Source organism: Mesoplodon mirus, assembly GCF_964341445.2.
Source record: "Mesoplodon mirus genome assembly, chromosome: 2".
NCBI lineage: Eukaryota > Metazoa > Chordata > Mammalia > Artiodactyla > Ziphiidae > Mesoplodon > Mesoplodon mirus.
In genome coordinates, this window is record NC_138977.1 from 93,007,292 (window position 1) to 93,030,559 (window position 23,268).

Below are 23,268 nucleotides of genomic sequence, written 5' to 3' on the forward strand. Positions count from 1 at the left end.
ATAAATAAATAATAAATCTTTTAAAAAAAGTGTGAGGTGTTTCTTTTCTTATTTTGTTTTTTGTTGGAGGGAGGTAGTGGTTCATAGTCAAAGAAATTATTATACACTGTATCTCCCACTTGATGCTAAATTAAACTAGTATATACTTTTGGAATATTAAGAAGGGAATCAAATGATTTTTTTCTATTACTTTTAATTAAACAGTAGCTTAAAAGAGCAGAAATACCACAAATTCTTTGTGTTTACAATCACTCAAAAATAAATTCAAGAACAGAAATTAAAGAGGACAATATTCAAATGAAGTTGCTGTATAAATTACATATTACAAGGCAAATCAACCTGTTATATAGGTCAAGCTCATTTTCTTTCAGTATAATGATGTAGGATTCACCTACTAAGTTTGTGTAGGTCTGCCTTACTTCTATGCTTTCAGCAGGATAGTCAGAGAGGAATTATTTCCAGCTCATTAACATGATGGTTTTCAAACCTAAGTGTGAGTAAGAATCACCTGGAGAATTTGTGAAACTTTGCAGATCCCTGGGCACCATCTGCTTCCACCAGATTCTGATTCAGCAGGTCTGGGGTGAGGCCAAGGAATGGGTATTTTAGCCACACATAGGGAGGGGTGGGGTGGGGGAGATCTCAGACGCTTGAGGTCCACAGACCATATACTTTGAAATAAACTACACTGCAAATGATTAAATAAAAACAGCCTAATCCACATGCAGCTTGAATGTCCAGATACTGCTGATAAATGGTGAATTCTAATTGGGAGATTCTTTTTAACAACAAAAGGAAAATTTGTATCTTGTAATGTTTGTAATGTTTGTCCTTTGAACACGATGTCCCACAAGCTGACCACAAGCCACAGGCCAAACTGGAGGTCCAAGATGGCTGTGACTATGACATGAACTTGAAGAGATGCCCAGCAGGTAGGAGTATTGCTCATCACCTCTTCAGTTGGAAACTTTTTCTCTGCTCTCCCCAAATTCACAAGAGATCATTTTAGAAAATTTATATTAGTTTGGGGATGCCTACTGGTGTCCTATGAAATGTAACCAAAGGAGACTGAGGAAAGAAGACAGATCTATCAATGAATTCCAGAGCTAGAAGTGGATGCTTAGGGGGGTCTAACCTTCTAGACTTACAGATGAGGAGACAGGCAGGAATAATAAACAAAAACATAAGCAACTCACTGAAAACCACTTTCGTGGGGTTTCCCTGGACTCTACTTCAAATGATAGTCTCACTCCTTTAATTCCTACTATAATGATGGATTGCTATCCTTCCATACTCCAATTATATACAAGAAACAAACCAATTAGATGCACTTTTTCTATTGCCTGAATGGCAAAATTAATTCTTGCAAGGAGACAGCAAGCAATTTGAGATCTGGCATTCTGCCTTATAATTATGTCATTTAAAAATTTTAATCTGACCTCTCTTTTTACATGTCTTCACTGGTCATGAATAATGATAGAGATGCAAATTTACTAAAATTTCATGTCTTATGGGAATAAACCTGGTAGGTCAACAAAATACTGACAAATACTCTCACATTTGAAGAAAACTCATTGATCTTTTTGCCAATAAAATATATAACTTGTTTTAGTTGCTCCTAGATTTTTATACTGTATCTATCAGAGCCAAAAACAAAAAAAAAAACAAAAAAACCCTGAAACTGTTAGTGGTGACTTGATAAATAACTAGCAACTGTAGCAACAGGTTAATAACAGTGTCATAGACAGGACGAAGAGAAGCAGCCATTTTATATTGTCAGTGAGAACCAGAAAGTAAAATCTATGCCCTTTACTGCAGTTGAATAGCAGATCACAATGAAAATGGCATAAGTACCAATAAAGTGAGAAATCAGTTGAACCCTAGACTCAAGGTCAGGTATTTCTCATAAGCCACCTCATACCCTTTTGTGAAATAAATCAAGTCATAAATAAATGCATGCTCACACACACATCCATACACATACATATAACTTTTTCTCAAAATCACTTCACCATCATTTATTCAATTCATTCAACAAATATTTATTGAGTACCTACCAAGTGCCTTGTGAAACTGCTCATTCAGAGGGAGGAAGATAGACAATAAGCATGAGATCAAACAGAAATACAGGATGATTTCAGAAATTTGTAAGAGCTCTGAAAAGTTGATAAAGATGTGAGAGAGACTGGGTGGGAAGAGGTCATGTTATGGGAGGACCTCTCTGAAGAGGCGGTTTGTAAACCTGAGATGGGAACAATGAGAGGAAAGTGCATGGAAAGAGCATCCGGGCAGAGCAAACAGTAAGTGTAGTGGTCAGTCAGGAAGCAGCGGGCCTGGAGTCAAGCTGGCCACTGAGCACAGTGACTGGGCCGAGAGGGTGGGAGATGATACGAGCTAAGGTCAGCACGGGAGGCAGCTGTCAGATCATGCTGGGCTTTAGGGATTATTCTGATGCTGCATAAGCAATAAGGACTAGAGCTTGAATCTTCTAATTTACAGCTCGAGGTCCCTTTGCTCTCCCCCTGACACTCTGCTTCAGTGGGGAACATGAGAGGTAATAGCCACTCACCCAAAGAAAACACATGCTGGCCCAGCTCTGAAAGGAATGGAAAAAGTGACTATGCCCCATCTCTCATTCTCATTTCCTGGATGTGGCTCCCTCTTGGGGTTCTCGTGCTTTGATTTCTATTGATTTCATCTCGTCCAAGTCCCTGAAGTATGGTGGTCTATACAAGGACAAAGCAATATCCTGTCCTTGTCTGAGATGAGCAAACATTTCTAAAGGAGAAATTTACTAAATGTGAAGGGGAAAGTAGCTTTCCAAAGTGTAGGTTTCTGAACACAAGATCCGTTCATCTGCATACTATCCAGCTTCAATGGACTGGCACAGATGCTCAAATATCTTGCCCTGCTTTTTTCTGACCCTAGTCCCACCTGTCATCTGGCATTAAATCTTGGGGATCCTTCCTATTTCCTGATCCTGGGATGGGAGAGGGTCTACCTGTCCAGTCTGTGTTATTCTGAGACAAGTTCTCAAAAGAATCTAATTACACTTAATTTAATTAGGGAGACTATTTCCTTGTGGTATATAAAAGAAGAAATGCACCTGCCCTTCAGAGTTTACTGTGGCAATAATAAATTAGATTGACTCCATAAGCCTCTTAGGAAGATTGTTCTCATTGCCTTATACTCAACTTTGATATTTAAATAAGTAAAAGGCAATTCAAGATCTTCTGAGTCAGGTGCCGAGTATGAGATTTAAGATCAAAATTATGAAAGTTCAGAGGTGAAAAAAGCTATTGTAGAGTAGACCAACACAAAGGTCTCAGAGAGAAAGTGTATTTTGAGTTGGACACTTGTACTTCACTGGCATATATCTTAATGACTAAAAGAATTGCAAAGAAATCTTAAACTGCATTCAAGAATCTTACTGTTAATAGTTGTATCATTATTTTGAAAGTATTCCATATATATTGTAGGATAAAGCACATAAGTATCTTATAGTCATTAGGAACCAAGATTTTAACTGTAACATAAAACAATACAAGTATAAAATCAAACACATTAAATAATCTTAGACATGAACTAAAAATATCAGTATAAACCATAAGATTTTTTCCTCTTAAAGAAAAGCACATATTTTCTAGCTCTATATACTATAAAGACAAAGTGTAGAAGCAAAGACAACTCAATGTCAAAAACAGCCACAGTCCCCAGAGTGTGATTTCTAAATATTACTTCCCACTAAAAGGAACTAGATCTTCTTGAAGAAACGTCTAATTCCAGGTATAGAGCAGGAAACATACAAGATGAGACTGGGCTATCTTATTATGTCAGAAAGGAAGGAAACACTCAAAGAGTACTGGGTCATCCCCAAAGGTACAGGAATCAAAATGAAGGAGGAAAAATGTTTAAAAAAGGCTAAACATTTAGCCTTTAGGCAAAGTATAATGATTGTAATAGACTGACACACCACTATCAGAGAACTGAGGTCATAAAGCAACCAGGCCAAAAGTATTCCAAAGGATAACAAGCCCCTGCAAAGAGAGATGAGCTGACAGAGAAGAGGTGGCTGCCCCAAAAGCAGACAAACAGAAAATAACTGAAATTCCAAAGAATTCTTAAAAGCTGAGTGTGGGATAGCATAACACTTTAGAATCTCTAGGAACCCCAGACACAAAAGGAGTCTGAACTTTCTCACCAGGTATTTCCATGGGCAGTCACTGGGTACTCACAAAAAGAACTGGGGTTAGGGTAGGAAAACTGAGAGAACCAGCCCCCCCCACCGAGGTAACTGACATGGAAACCCAGTTGCTTCAAAGACCCTTGTCTCATAAAAAGCAAAAAATATTAGATTCCAGGAGAAGAAAAGGAAACACTCCCACCCCATGGTCCCAGACAAAGACATGCTACCATTGGAGGAGGGGTAGGAAATCCTCCAATTTCCCCCATTCTAGGAGGATGCCCTTTTTCTTTTTTGTTTTTATAAATTTATTTATTTTATTTATTTATTTTTGGCTGTGTTGGGTCTTCGCTGCTGCGTGCAGGCTTTCTCTAGTTGTGGCGAGCAGGGGCTACTCTTGGTTGCAGTGCGTGGGCTTCTCATTGTGATGGCTTCTCTTGTTGTGGAGCATGGGTTCTAGGCGTGTGGGCTTCAGTAGTTGTGGCATGCGGGCTCTAGAGCACAGGCTCAGTAGTTGTGGCCCACAGGCTTAGTTGCTCTGCAGCATGTGGGATCTTCTGGACCAGGGCTCGAACCCATGTCCCCTGCATTGGCAGGCGGATTCTTCACCACTGCACCACCAGAGAAGCCCCAGGATGCCCTTTTTCACTGAGAAAGAGATAGAAACACTGGAAGAGGGGAAGTAAACCTACTCAGGCCCAGGATCCCACACTAATACAAACCAAAGGCCCACATCTATTGAAGGGGAGGTGTGAAACTAGCTCCTGCCAAAGATCCCCCACCAAAACAAAGCAAAGCTCATTGACATGAAAGGACAGAAAGGCTGAGAAAGACATTAGCTCTAAGGCCCAGGCACACAGGGCTTATCCATCGCTGAAAACAGAGCAGGGGAACTGAGAAACCCCATGTCCCCACCCTAATTACTGCACCAAGTAACAAGCAATAACAGTATACCACTGTTGGTGGGGCAGGGGTTGGGGGAGGACAAGAGAACCTCTTTGTGATACAAGTATGCAGAGCCCACTGAAGACTGAAAGTGGAGCAGGGAAACTAAGAAAAACTCTTTTTCACTCCAAGTTCCACACTAAGTACAGGTATCAGTAATCCACTGATGGAGGAATTTGAAGTCTATGTTATACTGAAGGCAAGTATGGCAACGAATAACCTAGCTAAACTACTGACTAACCTGACCGAAGAAAGAGCACATCCATTTCCAGGTGTAATTACCTTTTACCTTAGCCTCTGCTGTTCTTTTACACATTTCTAGCATTCAATTTTAAAAGTTATAAGACACAAAAAGCAAATAAAGCCAAATCATTGTCACAAGTTAAAGCAGCCCACAGAAGTAGAACCAGATATGCCTCAGATGTTAAGATAGAGACTAAAATAATTATGATTAATATGTTAAAGTCTCTAGTAGAAACATCAGACAAATGGAGAATTTTAACAAAGAGATGGAACATATAAAAAACAGTCAAATTGAAATTCTAGAAATTGAAAAAATTGTAGCAACAAGAGTTGAAAAATTCTTTCAATGGGCTTATTAGGCAACTGGTCATAACAGAGGAAAGAATCAATGAACTTGAAGAAAAGCCAACAGAAATTATCCAGACTGAAACACAAAGTAAAAACAGAGTGAGAAAAAAACCCAAACAATAACACCAAAACTAGAACACCAGACAATATCAAATGGTCTAATATAGATATAGTTGAAGTACCAGAAGGAGAGAACAGATCAACAGAAATATTTGAAGAGGTAATGGCTGATAATTTTTCCAAAATTAGTAGTAGACAACAAACACAAATCCAAGAAGCTCAGAGAACACCAAGCACGAAAAATAGAAAAAAAATTTACACCTGACCACATTATAGTCAAACTGCTGAAAGCCAAAGACAAAGAAAAATTCTTGCAGAGAACAAAGATATGAATGACATCAGACTCTTAGAAACTATGCAAGTCAAAATACAATACAGCAACATCTTCAAAATACTTAAAGAAAGAAAGAAAGTCAACCAAGATTTCAAGAATTCTGTATCTAGTGAAAATATATTTCAAAATGAAGGTGAGAAGTGGGACTTCTGGAATGATGAAGTAAGGAGCTCAACTGAATTTCCAGCAAAATAATTTAACAGGTGAAAAAATAATTTTATTTTTTTAAAGTCTGGAAATTGTCCTAGGGGCATACAGCAAACAGAGAAATACTCATTCAAGAAAATCTACTAAATATCAGTAAAAATAGTAGTATTTGAACCACAACCCACTCCACTATCTCGCCAGCTCCTCATTATAGAAGCTCTATTCATGTGCAGACAAGAAAATGGGAGCTCCATCTTCCCCTCAGCTACAGTCTGGGGCTACAGTTTCATCCCAGGAAGGACAGGTTGTTGACATTTCTCATCTATTCTAGGAAGCTCTACTATAGGCAGGCACAGCTAAGAACCAGGTCTCTCATCCTCTACCCAACCCCCCACTCACAGGGCAGAAGCTATACCCCAGGTACAGAAGGTCAAATATCCTGGGGCTCCAGTTACCCCCACCCCAGCTCATTCATGGGGTAAAAGTTTCCCACTTGGAGGCGCAAGCTGAGAAGACCAAGGGCTGCCAACTCCTCCCCACACCCACCTCAGTGCAAACTAATAGAGCAGGAGTGTCATTCCAGGGAAAGCGAGTCCTCCCAGCCAAAGGTGGTAGAGTGGAAAGGGGGTTCTTCCCAAGATGAAAGGCAGTCCACATGATGAAGGTTTGTAGCTCTGCCTGAGAAGAATGACTTTATTTGGAACTAAGAATGAAGAACTCCATGCCTAGAGGCATTGCTGAAAAATAATGCCCATCTCAGCGGAGAACCATTAAGAGGTGGCTAGTAGTTCCTTGAATTAGCCAAACAGTAAAGCAGCTAGAAGTTTAAGAGAGAGAAACAGGAAAGAGATAGCCAAGAAGAGGCATCCTGGGATCAGAGTCAACTCTAGGGGTCAGGAAGCCTGGGCAGCCCCTACTCAGAAGCAATCACTGGGCAAAGTGGAAAGCATTCTCCAAGCTGGACACAGACCCATCAACCCAGGGCAGAAGGCTCACTGGCACAAGGGGCTTAAACACAACCTCTGAGCAAATGCTGACTGGACAATAAGCTGCTCTGACTGCGGGGCAACTCCTAGGAAGCCAGGCTTAAAAAGAACACCACAGTCACCCCTGGCAGGCTAGAAAGCTGTGTGCCTTCCCTTCCTTTTTCTCAGGTCATTTGCTTTAGAAAACTTATAATGGTAAGTACTTTCTCCTCTCTTTGAAATGTATGTAAGTCCTTTCGAAGACTAGATTAGCCTTTTTCAGCTTTAAGACCCAGAACTGTCTTTTTCAAGGACGTGGGAGCCATCTCTTTGAAATGTAACGATCAGCGATCAGCGGAGACAGCACCTCTATCTCCCAGTGTCTGTGGGAAGGTCAGAGCCTGGGACCTTGTTCCAAGCTGCAAAACTACCAGCTGTCATAAAAACATGAGAAATTAGCTTTTTTTTTTTTCTGGATAAAGCCAATTATCCAACACAGATGGTCACCCCAATTACCAGGTAAAGTTAGTACAAACTTATGTGTGACAAAATGTGCCATCAAGACCTCTTACTTGACTAGTCACTGTTTATCTTGAAAACATGCACGTGATGGGTTGTATCTGCTTGGCTGCCTAAGAGTGAGGATTTCTTTCTATCTTTACAATCTCTCAGTGATTGTCAGGAATGCACATCACATTGTGGTTTAATTCTTAATCGATAATAAAACTGTTTTCTTTCTCTATGATCTCTATGGAGAAGTTCTCTGGGTTGAGAGATTTTGTTTATAATTATATTTTCCCAACATACCTCAGGAGCAATCAGAGAAGAAAGCTCCAAGCTCCTGCTTCTGGCTATAAAGGTCCAACAACAAACACAACAAAAGTAAACTCTCTGAACTATGTAGCAGCCTCTGAGCTGCACACACATTCAATGGTAAAAGGTAAAAATAACTGGCTAAGGAGGTTTAAGCACAACCTTGACCAACTCTGCTCTTCTTTTTCAAGATTGTCTTGGTTATTCTGAGTCCTTTGAATTTCTAAAGGAGATTTTGAACATGACCTAAGCAAAGCACCTGTTAAAGGAGGATCCTATAACCTTAAATCTAACAGGGCATCAACAAATGTCACAATCTGTAGAGTAAATTTCAAAACAGTTTAAAAAAACTACCTGCTCTACTTATGAATGAGAAAACATTTACTCTCCCAGGAAGCTCTTTCTTCAACTCCTAGCCAAACCTTTCCCATTCGTTAAGATTCGGTTCACATTCTATCTGACTAGTCCAGGCCATGCAACTGCCCTTCCCTAAACGGTTACCTACCTGCCATTTATATAAGACAATTGAGCACTTATTTGCATATGATTTTTTAAACATCTTTATTGGAGTATAATTGCTTTACAATGTTGTGTTAGTTGCTGCCATATAACAAAGTGAATCAGCTGTACCTATACATATATCTCCAGATCCCCTCCCTCTTGCGTCTCCCTCCCACCCTCCCATCCCACCCCTCTAGATGGTCGCAAAGCACCGAGCTGATCTCCCTGAGGTATGCAGCTGCTTCCCACTAGCTATCTATTTTACATTTGGTAGTATATATATGTCCATGCCCTCTCTCACTTTGTCCCAGCTTACCCTTCCCCCACCCCGTGTCCTCAAGTCCATTCTCTACATCTGCGTCTTTATTCCCGTCCTGCCCCTAGGTTCATCAGAACCTTTTCTTTTTTTTTTTTTTTTAGATTCCATATATATGTGTTAGCATACAGTATTTGTTTTTCTCTTTCTGACTTACTTCACTCTGTATGACAGACTCTAGGTCCATCCACCTCACTACAAATAACTCAATTTCGTTTCTTTTTATGGCTGAGTAATATTCCATTGTATATATGTGCCACATCTTCTTTATCCATTCATCTGTCAGTGGACACTTAGGTTGCTTCCATGTCCTGGCTATTGTAAATAGAGCTGCAATGAACATTGTGGTACATGACTCTTTTTGAATTATGGTTTTCTCAGTGTATATGCCCAGTAGTGAGATGGCCGGGCTGTATGGCAGTTCTATTTTTAGTTGTTTAAGGAACCTCCATACTGTTCTCCATAGTGGCTCTATCAATTTACATTCCCACCAACAGTACAAGAGGGTTCCCTTTCCTCCACACCCTCTCCAGCATGTATTGTTTGTAGATTTTTTGACGAGGGCCATTCTGACTAGTGTGAGGTGATACCTCATTGTAGTTTTGATTTGCATTTCTCTCATGGTTAGTGATGTTGAGCATCCTTTCATGTGTTTGTTGGCAATCTGTATATCTTCTTTGGAGAAATATCTATTTGCTTATGGTTTTATTCTCAAATTGTGGCAGCAAAGCTATAAACTCCTCAAGGGTAGAGACAATGTCAGAATCCTTTAAAAAAAATTCCTACCTGTTATAGCTTGAAACTTAAATCAATATTATTTGTTTTTTGTTTTTCCTTTTTGGTAGTGTGCCATGTGGCATCTTAGTTCCCCCACCAGGGATGGAACCCGTGCCCCTTACAGTGGAAGTGCAGAGTCCTAACCACTGGGCAACCAGGAAATTCCCTAAATCAACATTTTTTTGATTGAATGCTACTCTTCACAGTATTTTTTCAAAGTAACTCAGACTTTGAAACTATATTTCAAAGATATATGACTATATCTTAAATAAATTAAACAAAAGATATATTTTCTTAATTAGACAATCTACCATAACTGGTCACAACAGTATGCAACTGACACATTTGTTAAATTTAATTAAGAGATAAGGGGTTGCAATAATGTACTTAACAATTTTCTCTGTTCCAGGCAAGGATCTTGGTACTTCGCATGAATAATTTTATTTAATTAAATGGAATAAAATGTGAGTCACACATAAACATTATGCATTTAGGATGGATAAACAAGACATATTATTTTTATCAACTTAAAAATGCTGGTTAAACTAATTTAGCTACCCAAGAGATCATTCTTCAGAATCCTAAATTTCTGCCTTGACCCACCTCGTCATCATGAAAATGTCAAACTTAAAATATTCAGTATGCTTTATAACATTTTAAAGCATATTCTCAAATAATTTATAGCAGTAATCATGCTTTAAAAATATGCTTTACAGGGGCTTCCCTGGTGGTGCAGTGGTCGGGAGTCTGCCTGCTGATGCAGGGGACACGGGGTTCGTGCCTCCACATGCCGCGGAGTGGCTGGGCCCGTGAGCCATGGCCGCTGAGCCTGCGCATCCGGAGCCTGTGCTTTGTTCTTATTAGATTCACATGACTGTCAAAATATGTAACTGTGGATGCCAGAAATATTTTTCAGATCAGGGCAAACAGTTAATGGAAAAATGTACTATTTTTCTACTAAAATAGATACTGGAAAATATTTTCTAAAAATACCCATTGTGAAATGTGGTAGATTTATTTAATGTTGGAACCACATTTTAACTCAAATAGTCAAATATTGTTGACATCAGTGAGTGCATGAGTCATTTAGTGGAATAAAAAGGCATAGCCCTTATAATTATTGAAATATTAAAAAGATTTCAGAAATATACTATTGTAAATAAAGTAACATAGTATATTTATCTGTCTCATGATATTTGGCACAGAGTAACACTTAATAAATGGAACCTTTTTTTATTACATTATCACATGACATTTTCAATAATAAGATTTAATGAAAAATGGGGATATGTTACTTTTACATTAGTCTCTCGTAATGGTCCTCACTATCACATATTTTAAGTATTTTTTTCATTCATATACTTATTCCTAAAACATTCTTGACTACATGATATGGACCAGGTACTGAGGGGTTGTTTTCTACAACACATGGTGGATATGTGTATATGTATCAGCACCTAATATACTCTAAGCTAAAATTTAAATATTATCTAATATTTACAGCAGGGAGTAATTATTAAATAATGTGTATATCATGCTTCTTTTATATTTCTAATTTTAAGTAATAAGCAGAGGCAAATTTACCATGAAATAATGAATCTTAAGCTTTAGAGCCACTCCCCTTCCAAAGTCTAGGAGAGGTTCCAGCAACATATTCACATGAACTCATATTTTTGTAAATTTTGTAGGAGTAAAATATTTTAATTATAACTGTTTAAGGTAGCTTTCTCTTTCCACTACAATCACATTTTCCATCTTGTTGGGTGGTATTGCAGTGACCAGAGGTATTCTAAAGATCCAGCTAAGTGGAAGTTGAGCTGGAGACACAGTTAACTTGGATTTAGTGGGATAAACTGATGCAGTTATCAGTCACTCTTCTAAATAATTAGGTACTGCTAGCCTCCTAGGATATAATTTCTTCCAAGAACAATTCCAGTGTCCACTCTGACTCATCTTGCATCATGATATGAAGATGAAGGGCACTGACTATACTGTGTTATGAAAACTGGAGAAAAACAGCCAAAAGCTAGTCTGTGAGGAATTCTTCCAATTATCAGATGTATAAAATTGTAAGTTGAAGGTTTGACCTCATTGTCTCCTAGTCAAAATGGAATTTCTATTTTTTCATATATATGCCCTATACTGCAATGTATACAAATATAAACACATCATATGTATTTTTTATGGAAATCTTATAAAAATTTTTACAATTCCTATGAATGTAGGGTACAAATTTACAGTAACACCAGGAACAATGAGTGTTTCTGTGAGCAAACTCACATATCTATGCATCTCAACACATCAGATCACATCTTGGCATGACTGACACATCTTGAAATGTGGCAACCCCAGGAGAAATGGCCTGTAAAATTCTGTTTCTTAAAAAGCGATCTCGGAGCTTCCCTGGTGGCACAGCTGTTGAGAATCTGCCTGCTAATGCAGGGGACACGGGTTCTAGCCCTGGTCTGGGAGGATCCCACATGCCACGGAGCAACTAGGCCCATGAGCCACAACTACTGAGCCTGTGCATCTGGAGCCTGTGCTCCGCAACAAGAGAGGCCACGATAGTGAGAGGCCCACGCACTGCGATGAAGAGTGGCCCCCGCTTGCCACAACTAGAGAAAGCCCTCGCACAGAAATGAAGACCCAACACAGCCAAAATAAATAAATAAATAAATAAACGCCTACCCCCAACATCTTCTTTAAAAAAAAAAAAAAAAGCGATCTCTAACTCATATAAGCTCCAAGTCCCACAAAACCTGGCTTTGTCCCTTGTATGCAATTCTTCCTAGATTATCCTCACACAGTGAATCATAATATCTAAAAGATGATACTGACTTTAAATACCATGTAGCCTGGTAGGGGGTTTCATATATTTTCTCTTAAGTTTCAACACCTTTTTTTTTTCAAATAAAAGATTATGTTATAAATGCAGTAGAAAGTCTTAGTGATCAATACTATGAGGAAAGCAGAGAATAATAAGCTAAATAAGAAATAAACATGAAACAAATAAGAAACAATAGGTGAAATTAAAAAATAGATGTGAACTCATAACCTTAAAAAAATACATCCTCTGGGCTTCCCTGGTGGCACAGTGGGTGGGAATCTGCCTGCCAATGCAGGGGACACGAGTTCGATCCCTGGCCTGGGAAGATTCCCACATGCCACGGAGCAACTAAGCCCATGTGCCACAACTACTGAGCCTGTGCTCTAGAGCCCGTGCTCTGCAACAAGAGAAGCCATGACAATGAGAAGCCCATGCACCACTCACTGCAACTAGAGAAAGCCCGCGCACAGAACAAAGACCCAAGACAGCCAAAAATAAAAACAAATAAATAAATAAATTTATTTTTAAAAATCCTCTCCTCTGTTTCTGTTTAGAATAGCTCACTATTCAAGACACTGGGGTAGACAACGATTTCTTAACACAAAAAAGATATTAATCCTAAAAGAAAAAAATTAGATAAATGGGATCTCATCAAATTTAAAAATATCTGTTCACCAAAAGAACTCATTATTAAGATGAAAAAGCAAGCCACAGATTAACAGAAAAGATTTTTTTAAAATAGTAATTTTTTTAAAATGAGCAAAAGAGCTAAGCAGGCACTTCACAAAAGAAGATATCCAAATAACCAATCAGCATGCCGAATAGGTGCTCAATATCTTTAGTCATCAGGAAAATGCAAATTAAAACTTCAATGAGATGCCACCACATGCCTATCAGAGTAGCTAAAATTAAAAGATTAACAATATGAAACGCTGGCAATGATATGGAGTGATAAGAATTCTTATACATTGCTGGTGGAAGTATAAAACTGTACAACCACACTGGAAAACTGCTTGGCAATTTCTCTGAAAGTTAAACAGACATCTGCCTGCCCAATGACCTACAATTCTACCCCTCATATATTTATATAGTATATCCAAGAGAAAGAAATGCTTATGTCCACAAAAAGACTTACACAAGAAAGTTTGTAGCAGTTTTATTAATAATAGCCTCAAAACAGAAATAACACAAATATACATCAAGAGGAAAATGGACTAACGAATTGTGGATATTGATTCAATGAAATTCTGTATGATAAAAAAGAACAAACTACTGATACACTACCACTGATGAATCTCACAGGAGCCAATGTAAAAGACCTCTCACTGGTCAAGTTGTCATAATTTGGCCATCCATGGAAATGATAATAATTATTATTAATTATAATAATATGAATAATAGTAATTAGTAATTACTAACCTGAGTAATAAGAATTACATATCATTTTGGTTAATTGAAATAAATCAAGTCTATAAAAGACAAAAGTTCATAACAACACTCTAAAGAAAAGAATTAATAGAAAGCAGTGACTTTCAGACTTTTTTTTTTTTTTTTTTGCGGTACGCGGGCCTCTCACTGTTGTGGCCTCTCCCGTTGCGGAGCACAGGCTCCAGACGCGCAGGCCCAGCAGCCATGGCCCACGGGCCCAGTCGCTCCACGGCATGTGGGATCTTCCCGGACCGGGGCACAAACCCGTGTCGTCTGCATCGGCAGGCAGACTCTCAACCACTGAGCCACCAGGGAAGCCCCAGATATTTTTTTAAACCAAGGCCCACAGCTAGAATTACACTACACACACATACACATCACACACCTTAAATGCTACACAAAATTCTACTCACTCTTCTTATGTCTCATGAACTGTTTCTTTCTATTTTATTCAACTTTTTAATCAATTTAAGAAACTAATTGCATAAAGAAACAGTTAGTTGCAATCTATAGTTTATAAAACACTGATTAAAATTACAAAAAGTTAGTTGAAATGAAAAAGGATAAGGTTCCCTTTTACTGATTTTAAGGTTTTGATAAGTAGGAATATTCTTATATGTAGGCATTTTGTTTCACTAATTACATGTCTGCGTATATGTATACAAGATGATTACTTATTTCCTTTTATGTATGCTGAGAAGAACAAATGCAGAGAAATAAAAGGTAAACTGAATAGTCCTAGAAGAAATAAGAATTGTACCAAGAAAAGAATCATGGTCCCTGACTTCAGACTATACTACAAAGCTACAGTCATCAAAACAGTATGGTACCAGCACAAAAACAGACACATGGATAAATGGAACAGAATAGAAAGCCCAGAAGTAAACCCACATACCTATGGTCAATTAATCTACAACAAAGGAGGCAAGAATATACAATGGAAAAAAGACAGTCTCCTCAATAAGCAGTGCTGGGGAAACTGAACAGCTACATGTAAAAAAATGAAATTAGCACATTTTCTCACACCATATACAAAAGTAAACTCAAAGTGGATTAAAGATGTAAATTTCAGCTCTGAAACCATAAAACTCGTAGAAGAAAACATAGAACACTCTTCAACATAAATCATAGCAATATTTTTTTGGATCTGTCTCCTAAGGCAAACAAAACAAAAGCAAAAATAAACAAATGGGACCTACTTAAACTTAAAAGCTTTTGCACAGCAAAGGAAACTGTCAACAAAATGAAAAGACAACCTACTGAATGGGAGAAAATATTTGCAAATGATATGACCAATAAGGGGTTATTATCCAAAATATATAAACAGCTCATACAACTCAATATCAAAAAAAACCCTTAACAACCCAATTAAAAATGGGGAGAAGACCTGAATAGACATTCTTCCAAAGAAGGTATACAGATGGCCAACAGGCACATGAAAAGATGCTCAACATCACTAATCATCAGAGAATGCAAATCAAAACCACAACGAGATATCACCTCACACCTGTCAGAATGGTTATCAACAAAAAGACCACAAATAACAACTGTTGGCAAGGATGTGGAGAAAAGGAAACCCTTGTATACTGTTGGTGGGAATGTTAACTGGTGCAGCCACTGTGAAAAACTGTATGGAGCGTCCTCAAAAAACTAAAAATAGAACTACCATATGATCCAGCAATTCCACTCCTGAGTATATACCCAAAGAAAACAAAAACACTCATTTGAAAAGATATATGCACCCCAATGTTCATAGCAGCATTGTTTACAATAGCCAAGATACAGAAGTAATCTAAGTGTCCATCAACAGATGAATGGATAAAGATGTGACTGATACACACATACACATACACACACACACACACACACACACACACAGGAATACTACTCAGCCATAAAAAAGATTGAAATTTTGCCATTTGCAACAACATGGATGGACCTAGATGATATTATGCTTAGGGAAATAAGTCAGACAGAGAAAGACAAATACTGTATGTTATCACCTATATGTAGAATCTAAAAAATAAAATGAATGATATAACAAAACAGAAACAGACTCACAGATATACAGAACAAACTAGTGGTTACCAGTGGGGAGAGGGAAGGGGAGAGGGTCAAGACAAGGATAGAGGATTAAGAGTACACACCACAATGTATAAAATAAATAAGCTACAAGAATATATTATACAACACAGGGAATACAGCCAATATTGTATAATAACTTTAAAAGGAGTACAGTCTATTAAAAATTTTTGAATCACTACGTTGTACATCTGAAAATAACATGATATTGTAAATCAACTATGTTTCAGTAAAAAAATAATAATTTAAAAAGAAATTGCATCAAAAAGAGAAAGGAGGGTTTCCCTAGTGGCGCAGTGGTTGAGAATCTGCCTGCCAATGCAGGGGATACAGGTTTGAGCCCTGGTCTGGGAAGATCCCACATGCCACAGAGCAACTGGGCCCGTGAACCACAACTACTGAGCGTGCACATCTGGAGCCTGTGCTCCGCAACAAGAGAGGCTGCGACAGTGAGAGGACTGCACACTGTGATGAAGAGTGGCCCCCGCTTGCCACAACTAGAGAAAGCCCTCGCACAGAAACGAAGACCCAACACAGCCAAAAATAAATAAATAAATTAATTAATTTTTTAAAAAAGAGAGAGAAAGGATTGTCCAGCATGGGTAATCAAACAACATAATCAAGTAGAAAAGGGATCCAACAAACCCGTTTCCTAATGATAGATTAACCAAATGTTATAAAAACAAAAGTTAAATATGTGTACTCAATTTCTCATATCTAGGAATTGAAACCTATATGATACCAAACTAACCGTAATAAAACTCTAATACAACATATATATATATATATATATATATATATATATATATATATATATTTTTTTTTTTTTTTTTTTTTTTTTTTTTTTGCGGTATGTGGGCCTCTCACTGTTGTGGCCTCTTCCGTTGTGGAGCACAGGCTCCGGACGCGCAGGCTCAACGGCCATGGCTCACAGGCCCAGCCGCTCCGCGGCATGTGGGATCTTCCCAGACCAGGGCACAAACCCGCGTCCCCTGCATCGGCAGGCGGACTCTCAACCACTGTGCCACCAGGGAAGCCCTAATACAACATATATAGTTTTAATTAATTTTATTCTTACCTAAATTTCAAAAGACAATCTATTCACACGGTTCAAATTTTAATATAAAATTATAAAATATTAATAGGTGTATTGGGACTCACCTGGTGGCGCAGTGGTTAAGAATCCACCTGCCAATGCAAGGAACATGGGTTCGAGCCCTGGTCTGGGAAGATCCCACATGCCGCGAAGCAACTAAGCCCGGGCACCACAACCACTGAGCCTGCGCTCTAGAGCCCACGAGCCACAACTACTGAGCCCATGTGCCACAACTACTGAAGCCCGCGCGTCTAGAGCCCGTGCTCCGCAATGAGAAGCCACCGCAATGAGAAGCCCGTGCGCTGCAACGAAGAGTAGCTCCCGTTCGCCACAACTAGAGAAAGCCCACGTGCAGCAATGAAGACCCAACAAAGCCAAAAATAAATAAATACATAAAATTAAATAAAAATTTTAAAAAGGTGTATATAATTCTGTGGTTTTTTTTTTTTTTTTTTTTTTTAATTTATTTATTTATTTATTTTTGGCTGCCTTGGGTCTTGGTCACTGCGCGCGGGCTTCTCATTGCGGTGGCTTCTGTTGTTGCAGAGCACAGGCTCTAGGGCGCACGGGCTTCAGTAGTTGTGGCACGCAGGCTCAGCAGTTGTGGCTCATGGGCTCTAGAGGGCAGACTCAGTAGTTGTGGCGCACGGGCTTAGTTGCTCCGTGGCATGTGGGATCTTCCCAGACCAGGGCTCGAACCCGTGTCCCCTGCATTGGCAGGCGGATTCTTAGCCACTGTGCCACCAGGGAAGCCCAATTCTGTGGTTTTTAAAAAATCTCTCTCTCTCACCTGTCTCGCATCTGCTCAGTTCCCACTCTCTCAGAAGCCCATCCCAATCTTGGTAACCACTGATAAGTGTCTTATGTCTCCTTACAGAATTTCTTTGTGCATAGTCAAGAAAATATGAACTATCTGCCTCCTTTTAAAAATTTTTTATTCCCTTCCAGAGGGTTTTTAAATTAAAATACAATTCACATACCATAAAATTCAAAAATGTACAAATTAAAGTGTACAATTAAGTGGGTTTTGGTTTATTCACAAGGCTGTACAACCATCACCACTATCTAACTAAAGGACTTTGTCATTACTCCAAAAAGAATGCCCATATCCATCAGCTATCACCCACCCCCACCAACTCCCCTATGCCTAAGAAACTATTAATCTACTTTCTGAGTTCACAGATTTGCCTATTCTGGACATTTCATATATGTGGAATCATATGATCGGTGGCCTTTGATGACTGGCTTCTCTCACTTAGCATAATGTTTTCAAGGTTCATCTATGTTGTAACATGTATCAGTACTTCCTTCCTCTCTATGGTTGAATATTCCATTTTAAGAATACAAAATGGAAGTTTATATTAATTAATTAATTACATTAGTGGAATTTTAAATCCACTTTGTTTAGCTATTCATTGGCTGATAGACCTTTGTGTTGTTTCCACTTTTTTGGGCTACTATGAGTAATACTGCTAAGAGCAGTGGCATACAAGTTTTTGTGTAAGCATATTTTCAATTCTCTTGGGATATACCTAGGAGTAGAACTGCTAGTCACATAGCAACTCTATGTTTAATTTTTGAGAAACTTTCAGACTATTTTCCAAAGGGGCTGCATCATTTTACATTCCCACCAACAAGGTATGCATGTTCCAATTTCTCCACATCCTCACCAACAGTTGTTACTGTTCGTCTTTTTGATTACCTCCATTTTTAAACACAAAATAAGAGAGCATACCATGCACACTGCTGCATGACTGCTTTTTCCACACAGTATCTTAGAGATCTTCCCCTAACAGGAAAATAGAGAGGACATGTTTCTGGGGAAGCAGCTGGTACAGAGGAGGAGGGGGTGAGGGGAATCCTGAACAAACAGAGATACTTACTTATATACATACATAGATATATTTTTTTTCTTCACAGTTTTCTTGTATCACAAACACACAGGCCCCTGAAGGGCTCCCAGAACACCATCTGAGAACTACTTACCTATCTGGGTTACCCCTCACTTGACAGATGAGGAAACCAAAGCCCAGAGGGCCATTTGACCTCCTAGGCCTATTGTAACAAAGTACCACAAACTGGGTGGCTTAAACAACATTTCTGGAGGCTGGAAGTCCAAAATCAAGGTTGTTTCTTCTGAGAGCTGTGAGAGAGAATGTGTTCCAAGACTCTCCTAGCTTCTGGGGGTTTGTGAACAACATTTGGTGTTCCCTGGTTTATAGAAGCATCACCTGATCTTTGCCTTTATCTACACATGACATTCTCCCTGTGTGAGCACCCATCTCAAAATTTCTCCTTTTTATTAGGACAACAGACATATTGGATTAGGGCCCACTCTAATGATCTAATTTTAATTTGATTACCTTGGTAAAGAATAAGATCCTATTCTGAGGTCCTGGGGGGTGGAACTTCAATGTATGAATTTTGATATCCATTTTGAAAGATGTTATTAAGCTAGTGTAATCACTTATAGGCATTAGTGTGAGATAGATCTTCATACACACTGTGGCACTGTGGTCAGCTGACTGGAGGTCAGGAAATGCAGAGCCAAGTCCCGACTCTGACACTCACTCACTGTGGGACCATTTACCATCTGGATTGCCACTGTCTCTTCTCATGGATGAGTTGATATGATATCTAAACTCCAGAGGATTCTCTGATTCCTATTCTGTTTTGTTATGCTCTGTTTTGTGCTATTCTTTTCTACCTCCACACACAAATATGAGCAACAGAGAGATAGATGATGTAAACAGACAAGCATATTTATAACACCCATTCGTAGATTTACAGATTTTTAAACATGGAAGGCTTTCATCTACCGCTCTCATTTAATAGGCAAAAATATGGAAGCCTAGGGAGGTGAAGTGCCTGGTCCTAAGACACACACATCATTCCTTGCTTGAATAACTTCAAATAGGGGAGGGTCCTTAAATTAAGTCCACAGACCTGAGGGTCTCCATGAATGAACTTTAGGGGTCTATATACCTCCTGAGAGTTTGCGTGTAAAAGCTGGTGTGAGGTTGCATGTTTATATTTTATTTGTTCTGTTGGAAGAAATCTTTAGCTTTCACCAAATTCTCAAAAGGATCTATTTTTGTTCAAATAAATCCTTAGCTCTTATGCCCTAAATGCCTGGCATATAAGAGATGCTCAATAAACATTAGTTGACTTATGTATATTGAACTCTTAACCAAGACAAAGTTAATAACCACTTGAGTAGAGTAAAATAGAATGTGATCATTCTCTAGAAAATAATCCTCACTGCTTCCTGCTCACAAAATGCTCTATCTGTGTGAAGTCTTTTGTCAGCCTGTAGTTCCCAGTCCTGGATGAATTATATTGTATAATGCTGTGCTTGTCACTTAAACCAATTAAGAAAAGATGTTTAAATCACAATTTCATCTCCTTTAGGAAATCATCCATCTTTTTATTTAACTTTACCATTTTACTTAATTAACAAGGGTTTAATGGCAGTTAATAAATGATATATTAATTAACTTATGAAATTACTTTGTCCTTATTAAAGTAATTCATATTTTTAAATGCTTGTAATTTTCATTAGTTTCATCAAATAAGACAGAGCACATTCAATTAAAGCTGAGTTACCTTACTTTTAGTCCAAGTCCCAGGGAAAACCTCTAGTGTATCTAGGACGTGTGCTGGAACAATGATCAAAACTGTGACTTTGACAGAGGCAGGGAAATGCCTTGGGCCCAAGACGTGGTATCATAAGCAGAGAGCAGTACCATAGAGTAGGCGCTCAGTAAATACCTGATGAATCAATGAAAGAAAAAAGACGTAGCTAGTGCTGCTAGGAGGACAGAAATCCCTCTTTGAATAGGGAGCCATTAACCTTAAGAAGAACTGATAGGATATCCACCAAATGGAGGAAGATGCAATGGTTAGATCCTCCTCTGAAAGAACATGTGTTTTTGTGGGACATTAAGGAATGGCATCAAGCTGAGATTATCAATGTAGATATCAAATACAACTTCTGTCTTTAGTTATTAAACATTTCTTTATTGGTAATTTATTACTAAGGACTAGTAAATATGGAAGCAACCCAAAGTCCCAGGTATGGGGCCTCAAGACAGAAGAAGTATGAGACTCTGAAAGAAGCAGGACAGGCCATTTATGCCATAAATATATGTATGACAACAAATTTTACATTTTAAAAAATGCTACAAATGTTATTTACCAATAATTTACATTCTTCGGAAGCATTTACAATAATAATTCACTTTGCCAATAGAGATGGAAAGCTCTCTTCTTTAAAAGATTCAGTCTTGGGCCTCCCTGGTGGCGCAGTGGTTGAGAGTCCGCCTGCCGATGCAGGGGATGCGGGTTCGTGCCCCGGTCTGGGAGGATCCCATGTGCCGCGGGGCGGCTGGGCCCGTGAGCCACGGCCGCTGGGCCGGCGCGTCCGGAGCCTGTGCTCCGCAACAGGAGAGGCCACAACAGTGAGAGGCCCGCATACCGCAAAAAGAAAAAAAAAAAAAAAGATTCAGTCTTACTCATGCTTGTGCCCCAATTTCAGCAAAGAGTTGCTGTTTTATAAATGACTGTGGATTTATACTTTAAGTATGAGCAAGAACGTGATTTAAGTATAATCAAGGAAGATCCTACAAAATCTTGCTATTTATTTTACCTAGCTTGCTAGACCACCCTATATCACAGAGAAGGAGTGGATTTCCCATCCAGAAAACTTCCTGAAAAAGAAATTATCAGTTTGACATCTAGGTGCTACCCAAGACTTAAAGAAACAAACACAGGAATTTGGGGTGCTCCCTTGGTGAGTACCAAGACAAGAGGGATCTTTCTATGTCTACTCTGCACCCCCTGGAACAAAGATCCTTGATACAGTCAGCCCTCCTTATCCACGGTTCCAAATCTGCACATTCAACGAACCACAGACTGAAAATACCCAGAAAGTTCCAAAAAGCCAAACATGAATTTGCCATGTGAGGCAACTATTTACATAGCATTTACACTGTGTTTACAACCATTTACATAGTACTTACATCATATTAGGTATCATAAGTCATCTAGAGATGATTTAGAGTATACAGGAGGATTGCGTAGGTTATATGCAAATACTATGCCATAAGAGACTTGAGCTCCCTGGATTTTAGTATCTACTGGGCGTCCTGGGACCAATCTCCTGTATTTTAGAGAGGAAAGAACCTAAGATCCAGATCTTCAATGAGACATCAAATTTAAACCATTTAGGATAAAGAAGATGTGGTACATATATACAATGGAATACTACTCAGCCATAAAAAAGAATGAAATGTCATTTGCAGCAACATGGATAGAACTAGAGATTATCATACTAAGTGAAGTTAAGTCAGAAAGAGAAAGACAAATACCATATGATATCACTTATTATGTGGAATCTAAAATATGACACAAATAACTTTTATGAAACAGAAACAGACTCACAGATATAAAGAACAGACTTGTGGTTGCCAAGGGTGAGGGGAGGAAAGGGATAGAGTGGGAGTTTGGGGTTAGCACATGCAAACTATTATATATAGAATGGATAAACAACAAGGTCCTACTGCATAGCAAAGGGAACTATATTCAATATTCTGTGAAAAGGCATAATGGAAAAGAATATTAAAAAAGAGAATGTGTATATATATGTATATATACACATATATATACATATATATGTATATAACTGAATCACTTTTCTGTACAGCAGAAATTAACACAACATTGTAAATCAACTCTATTTCAAAATTTTTTAAGTGAAATTTAAACCATTTATCTTACCTGGAGCTGAGGTTTTTTTGTGTTGAGTGTTTTCTCCCTAGCAGCTGAGAATGAAGTCTTGGAAGAAACTGTGGATGGTTGACTAAGAGAAGATATTTTGTTTTAGTAAATTTTATTTTAAACTTATTCACATTATGATCCATTCATTAGGTGGAATACTAGGCACTTCTTAAAATGGCAGTATAGAACAGTTTAATGAAAAAGTTAATGTTCATTAAAAATTTTCCTTCTTTCTATGGTATATTGAAAAATATTTCATGTAATAAAAATATAATAAAAATATACAAATTACATATATAATTCATATCATAAATTAATAAATATAATTAAAATAAATAAGCATATGGACCCAGAAATGATGAACTGCAACTCAGAAATAAACTTCAGTGTTTGTGCAACATTATTACACAGAAATATTCTTACTT